At 51.5% G+C, this 7722-nt stretch overlaps 1 long non-coding RNA gene across 1 annotated transcript; it reads left to right on the top strand.

The window, feature by feature from the left end:
• The first annotated feature begins 1809 nt into the window (after positions 1-1809).
• LOC111776112 (uncharacterized) lies at positions 1810-5309 on the top strand. The gene is made up of 2 exons (XR_002812089.2): positions 1810-2720; positions 4788-5309. It is a non-coding gene; the product is annotated as an uncharacterized lncRNA (long non-coding RNA).
• Positions 5310-7722: the final 2413 nt, after the last annotated feature.

Genomic DNA, 7722 nt, shown 5'->3' with positions numbered 1-7722 from the left:
GCCAGAGCAGGACCCTCCCCTTAGGTGGGGGTCTGAAGTCCCTGGGGGCCAGGCCTAGCTGAAGAGCAGATGTCGGGGCACGGGTGGCTTTGGGCCCCTGTAGCTTCCTCCTTTTCCCACCCCGCAAAGGGCTGCAGAGGTGGGGGCCCGCCTACCAACAGCCCCTCAGGGTCTTCGAGGAAGGTACTTGGTAGGAGCCAAAGGCCTGGTCTTCAGTGCTGGGGGCACTGATGGGTCCCAGGTCCCTGTGTGTGGTGGGTGCAGCTACAGAAGAGGCGCAGCTCAGCCATTCTGTACCTCAGGGTCCTTCGGAGGGGATCAAGGGGTGGGAAGGACACTGGGGATTCAGGAAAACAACTTCCTGCCTCCATATGGCCAGGAACCGGCAGTGGGATCCTGTGACAGGCACTTCCTCTCTCTGGGACTGAGGCTCCTCATCTATAAAACACCAGCTGCTCTTTCAAGGGTCCTCTCAGCTGACACGGCAGGGCCCAGCAGTTCTCTTCCCTGGCCCTAGGAGCTGGTCTTTCTCTCTCCAGGGTGGTCTCTAGCGGGCCCCCTCCCCGCCCCAGCCCTGCAGCCCTGCAGCCCTGCAGCCCTGCAGCCCAATTCAGCCCTGCCCAGCCCTGAGCTAAGGGGACAAGTCCCAGGAGACAAGGTTCAGTCCTGGTGTGCTGTGTGACATTGGGCCAGCCATTGTCCTTCTCTGGGCCTTCATTTCCTCCTCTGTAGAAACTAAAGAGGCTGGCTACCAGCTGTCTGAAGTCTTCCTTAGTTCTGGGATTCTGTTAGAGAGGCCACAGGTTTTCAGGTTGTGTGGGTTTGGGTTTGTGGTAGAGAGGGAGGCGGGTCGGAGCAGCTGAAGAGGCTGGGATGGAGGTGAGGGATGCGCAGGGAGGGTTAGGAGCGAAGGCTCTGGAGTCAAATGTAACTTTGAATCCCAGCTCAGCATCAGCAGCGGAGTGTTACACGCACTTAACTGGACTTCTCAGAGGCACTTTTTATATACAAATGAGGAGAACGATAGTACCTGCTTCACAGGGTCGTTCAAACCTTAAATGACGGGGTGGATGTAAACGCTCCGGCTTCACGTGCTGCCCAGCAGAGAGAAAAGCCCCAATAAATGATCCCCCTCGTCAACGCCATCCTATTGTCAGGGCTGAAGTCCAGTGCTGCCGCTTCTCAGGGTGCTCTGGGCGCAGCACAGCGCCTCAGAGGGGAGATGCTCCCTGACGGCTGGCAAGGGGTCTCCATGATCTGAGAGCGCTGTCTGGAAAACGCCCAAATCCCGCCTTCCTGTGGGATCCGCAGGAGCCAGGCCTCCATCCGCGCTGAGGCCGGGAACCCCCGGCACCACCGTAGGCAAGCGGCCCAGGGCTTCAGCGGGTCTCCAGGGCTCCTGCCAGCTCTGGCTCTGTGGACAACACCCAGGGCCTTTTCCTTCTGGGTGTTGATGGTGACTTCCAAGGTCCACTTCATTTCTCCGAGCCTCCAACCTTTTATTATAAAAATGTTCCAACACACGGAAAAGTTGAAGGACCTGCACCGTCCCCACCGCATGCGCAGCGCTGAGACTGCTGTCCTTTCCTCTCCTTGCTTGATCACAGCTCAGTCCCTCTAGTCCTCTTTCCTCCCAGCAATTCATCTTCCTTTTTTGAGGCATTTCAATGTAAGCTGCCAATGTCAGTTTGCTTCCCCCTAAACACTTCAGCAGGCATATCAGGAACTATATTTGTTGATGGTTCTTTTCTTTTTGAGGCCAAGATTGCTGACAGTGAAAGGCACGACCTTAAGTGTACTCTTCTGTGCGTTTTGACAAATGCAATCATTTGCGTAACCAAAGCACCATTAAGACGTGGAACACGAATTTGTTTCTTTTGAACTCTGAGTCACACTGCATCTTTCTCAGGACTTTTGGGGGAAACTCCCGCCGGTCGCCAGGGCAAGAATCCATGTCATCTTGCTTCCCTCTTAGCTCTGGCCGCTTGGAAATTCTGAGACGCTTGTGGCCGGCCTCCAGCCCGCGCACAGGACGTGAGTTATGCATTTCTGTCGTCTTACGCTCCCTTCTCCCCAGTTACCTTGTCTGTTATTTTTAAATCCTGCTGAAGTATATACAACTCTACAAGCGGGTTCTCAAATCCTTTTTTTGGAACAAGACTGAAGGAGTACTGCATAAATAATCATATTGGAATTTTCAGGATATTTCAATGGTTTGTGGTGTCCAAATATGTGAAATTGAGGCTGTTCCAGTAAATCTGGAATGAATTGACACTCTATGCACAGAGTACGGACCTGTGTGTACAGTATGCATATGTACGCACACACACGCACACATGAATTCTTTTCTTGGTCCAGACAGTGGCACTGGCAGTAAAACTATCAATTCCAAACCGAAAGAGCCCACTCAGCACTGGCCTGGCTGCCCAGGATCCTGCAGGGCAGAAGTTGGGGAACAGATGGTGGTCTGAATGGTGACCTTGGATGGCTGGAGGCCGGCGCCTGTGAACAAGTGATGATGCTGCTGGCAAGTCTGGAACCAGGCTGCGAAGCGGCCTGTGCTTCCCCATCAGAGATCTTTGGTCCAAGCTCTTCTGCTGGTGATTTCCTGGGTCCTGACTTGCATTTTCTCCCCTCATCCCCGCTCGTGGGGAGCCCTGAGCCAGCTGCCAAGGACCCCGGCCAAGCCTTCGGGTTCCAGTTCCTGAAGGGTGGAGAGGGTGAGTGAGGATGTGGGGCAGGGAGAGGGGAAGCGTCTCAGGGAAAAGCTCTCTCAGCTTTTCTCTCCTCGGGACACTCTCTGGATCTGTCTTCCAGCGCCTCTATCGCAGACCTTGCTTCACTTTTATCCAGGAGGCTGTCTGATTAGAGTCTGTCTCTCCGCTAGACTCTAGCCTTATGTTTTGTTCACTGTTGACTACTATTCGTGTAAGGAACGAATGAATGAAGGTTTTGTTGTTGTCTCTTGTTTTTTTTTGCCCTCATCCCTGCACAGATGGTGTGAGAATAAGCTCGGGGGATCATTCCTGGGCAGGGAGCGGGCCTGGGATGGGGGCTGGGGTCCTGGTCTGACAGGTTCAGAGCCCCACAGAGCACCTCAGCTGGGAGGAGGCGCCATCTGGGGAGAGAGGAGCCTGGGTCCTTCCACAGAGAGGTGACTCCCTCCCAGCGAGCAAGTACCCATGAGGCCCGAGGATGATCTCAGTGTTCTGAAACAATAGCCAGGGATGCAAAATTTTAAAGGCAGTGGAGGATTCTAAGACTCGTATGCAATGTTTATTATATATAATACATGTATATATAAATTTTAACTTTAAAAAATTACACGGAAAATACATGAATAAATACATTCACAACACAAAGAAACGGCAACGATCACTGAAGTATATGGAGTAAAAAAAGAGTAAGGCCCCCTCTCCTTGTCCCCTTCCCGGACCTTCCCTCCCCCAGATGGCCACTTCTGACAACTGACCTTGTCCCTCCCTGCATTTCCTCTGTGTTTTCATATGAATCAGGTACATATACGTATAGGTAGTTTTGTTTGATTTTCTACGTTAGTGGCGATAGATAGGTAATATTGTTTCACAACTTGCTTTTTTTCATTTGATAATACATGTTGGAGATCTTTCTGGATCAGTGCACCCAGCGCTGCCTCATTCATTTTAATGCCTTCACAGCATTCCATTGTATGATGTTCCATATTGATCTACTGGTCCCCTGCAGAGGGACATTTTTTTCTTTACAATGCATTGCTCTCACAAAGAATGCTACAATGAATGTGCCTGGACACGTAATTTCATACCTGTGTGTGTATTTATTCCTCAAAGTGGAATTGCTGAGTCACTTGTGATTTTGATGGATGTTGCCAAATGAGCCTTCATTAGAGGTCACCTCATTCTTTTCAACTGAAGCGTATTCAACATCAACATTTAACCAATGTAACTAGTAAGAGATGAGAGTGGACCTGTGGCTCCGTATGTGGGAGCCACCAAGGCCTGCTGCCCGTGGTTGGGGAGGGGCTGGACTCCTGCTGGGAGCTCAGTGGCTAGACGGAGGTATATTTGCTCTAGTTAATTCCTGAGGAAACCATCACTGGTCCAGAGCTTTACCGTTTACAGAGGGTATTTCTGTGCATAATCAACTCACTCAACCCTGTTGAACGAGGAAGGGCAATATGACTTAACTTCACCGCATTCTGCAGATGAGGAAACTGAGACCTGAAAGAGTCACACTCAGGTGACAGGCACTTCAGGGTCTGAAACTCCAACTTTCAGGTGTTTTTCCACCCTGTCCACTGCTTTCTCTGCCTCTCTGGGTCACTTCCTCTCTCTCTCTCCACTCCTTGCCGCTCCCTCTACGCCAACTCTTCCCCAAACAATGCTGCCCTCAGGGTCACCCCCAAACCCAACGCCTCAGGCTCCAATAGACCCAGGAATACGCACCGAGATCAGAGGTGGTTAGCACTGCCTGGAATAGATCCCTGAGGCTGTCCCAGTATGAGAATTTATAGCTGCTTCTTGCTCAGACAGCCTCAAGGACAGATGGTGGGGCCTGGACTTGTTCCTACCCAGCCCCTTGGCCCCCAGGGCCAGAAAATTAGTTACTTAACATTTGGAGAATAAATAATTGGGGGGAGGGGGAATGCATAAATGAATACAAGTGTGGAAAAGCAAAAGACCTAATTTAAAAAGGTGCTTTATCATGCAGACCGCATTTGGTGTTTAGGTGTGCGTATGTGTTTGTAACAAATTTCTTCCCATCTTTTTCCCTGTTGTGTTCTTACTCAGATGTCATCCTCCTGTGTATGCAGTTTTGCATCCTGTTGTCTTGGTTTCACTTAAGATCGTCAACATTTCACATGTGCTGTATGGTAGGCAGCTTCTAAGATGGCTGCCACTGGTCCAGATGGGCTTCAGGACTCACTAGGCCCGAAATATGGCACCTGGGCATATCAAACACTTGAAGCTGAAGGGAGTTGAGAAAAAGGGAGGTCTCTCTGACCTCCCCCCTGCCCTTCTCCCCTGAAACAGGTCACAAACGGTCACATTTGTGGCATCTTCCTTGTACTGGAAGAAAGGACCACCCTTATCTCGGAGGAAAAGGGATGCCAAGAAGGATCTGAACAAGCAGGGCTTGCTAGGTCTCCCCCTGGTGGAGCACTCACCTCGTCTTCCTGCCCTCTGGTGTTCCCACACGGCAAACCCAGCATCGAAATCCTCAGGCCTGTTTCTTCGGGTCTTCATTTCTCTATGAAGGCTCCTGTGTCGTGTAATAAATTATTAATAAATGTGCATAGTTTTCTTCTGTTAGTCTGTCTTTGTTCAGTTTAGTTTTCAGACTCCGCTGGAGACCCTCAGAGGGTGGAGGAAAACTTCCCTCCCCTACAGTCTCCATCTCCTGGCATTCGCACGCTTGTGTAATCCCCTCCCCTTGAACCTGGGCTAGACCTGCTGACGAACAGAATACAGCAGAAATGAGGGGAGGTCACTTCCGAGATCAGGTCTCAGAAGGACCGTGTGCCTTCTGGTTGCTCCCTTGCTCTGAGGGAAGCCCGCTGCCCTATGGAGGGCCCGCAGGTGGAGGGACTGATGTCCCTGCGAGAGCCAACAAGGACCTGAGACCGCCCACAGCCACGTGAGTGTGCCCGAAGAGGACCCTCTTCCCGTTAAGCTCGGAGCTGACTGCAGCCCCAGCTGACACCAAGATGGCAGCCTCTGGAGAGACCCTGAGCCAAGCCACACCCTGACGCCAGACCCACAGAAACTGTGAAAGAAAAATGCTTGTTATTTAAGTCATTAAGTTTGAGGGTAGTTTGTTACTCAGATGTAGGTAGCAAATACACATTCTACAGGCTACATTTTCCTATTGTTGGCTACCTGCGCTGTGTTTAAATTCTCCTTAATACAAAATTCATTTTAGTGGACATCTTCTTGTCCAACCAGCCTTTTCTGAACTTAGGATCATTTCCTGAGGGTGACCACAACTGGGAGATGATTGAGGCCAAGATTCAAACACATATGACTTTTCATAAACATCCCCAAATTGCTGTCCTCCAAGGGAGTGACCAGGTCCCCATTTCCACACACCCTTGGCCAGCGCCTTTCCTACCTCCCAGATCATCAGTGTCTCTGATAACAATCAGGTAACTGTAGTACTTTCTCTGCCTACCTCTCAGGGTTATTGTCCAACTTGAAATCAAAATCATGTAAATGATAATTCCCCTGGAGGCTGCACTGGGCTCTGTGAGGCTGGGAGAGGTTATGGTTTTTCCTAGAATCCCGGGATTTCTCAGAACTCAGTGTGTCCCAGCCCCGCCCCATTTCATAGAAGAGGAAGCAGGGGCTCAGCGATGACCAGGGGCTTACTCAGGGTCACACGGAAATTCATGGCAGGGCAGGGACAAGATAACTCGGGTCCTTTGCCTCCCAGTGTAGCTCTCCCCTCTCTGACCCACACGGCCTCCCAGCTTGCCTGCTCTGCCAGAACCAAATATCCAGGCACAACCTCAGGTCTCTCCTTCAATCCCCGAGGATTCAGAAAATCCCTACCTTTCAAGAAACGCTGGCCCCAAGTCCTCCCTGCTTTGCGGACCGGGCCACCCAACAAACCACCCTCATTTCCACCCAGCGAGGCCAGGAGACCACCCCATGTGGCTCTGCCCAGCTCACTCCTCCCGCATCTCAGGGCAGGCTGGCCCCACAGCTCCAGGCTCCTCATCTCTCCAGGCCCCCTCTCTTCAGCCATGAACCCCAGCTCAGGGCTGTTTCCATCCTTCTGTCACTGTGGCCAAGAAAACAGGAAGCGTCTGAGTCACTCATTGTCCCCTGGGCTTTGGCTGTCTGGGCCCAAGTTCTGGAGTCAGGGGAGGACAAGGAGGGAAGAGGTGGCTTCACAGAAGCTGAGACTGTCTTGTGGAGCCCCTTCTTCCAACACTCTTCCAGCTTGTGGGACCCCAAATAGCCAGGGGTCCAGGAACCTCCCCCAATTCCTCTTGGGAAAAAAAGAGCACTGCCTCAAGATTTGGAATTCTAGAGTTGACTCTGCTCCCCACTGGCTGTGGGCCTTGGGATTGTCCAATGGTTCTCCAGTTTGGTTATATATTAGAATCACCTGGAAAGCTTTAAAAAAATTCAGACACCTGGGCTCCATCCCCAGCGATTCAGACTTAATTGTTAAAAGCTCCCCAGGTGATTCCAAAGTGCATCCAGGCTGGAGAACCACTGGGCTCGTCTTCCCCTCCCTAAGCCCCAGGCTCTCGCCTGTCAAATGGGGCTAATGGTGCCTACTTTCCACAGCTGCTAAAAACATCGCGATCCTAGGCATGTCCATGCACATTGAAAATGTAAACACTAGTGTAATACGTCTTCATATGACCCACCTTAGGAGGGTCTGAGCAGAAGTGGGCTGACCTGAGGGTCCCTTGGTCTTTAGAATCCGGGTCAAGGTGACAGTGGCAGGACATTGACAAGTGTGTTGATGGGCATGAGCAAGCCTGTCTACTGCCCTGATGTGTTCATCTTCCCAAGTGCCCAGCACTGAGCAGAGGAAATGCAAGGTGAGAACAGCAGGCATCACCCCTGGCCCAGCCCCCACAGAACTCTTGGTCCAGTGGGGAGAAAGGCAGGAGCACAAAAGTTCAAATACAAGGCAGAGGGGTCAAAGGTTTCCAAGGGAGGAAGATACAAGGGGAGAAAGAGATGTGTTCTGGCTGGAGGGAGTAGG

Source organism: Equus caballus, chromosome 1 (genome assembly GCF_041296265.1).
Source record: "Equus caballus isolate H_3958 breed thoroughbred chromosome 1, TB-T2T, whole genome shotgun sequence".
Classification (NCBI taxonomy): Eukaryota; Metazoa; Chordata; class Mammalia; order Perissodactyla; family Equidae; genus Equus; species Equus caballus.
Note: the sequence above shows the minus strand (reverse complement) of the source record. Positions and strands in the feature narration are given on the sequence as shown.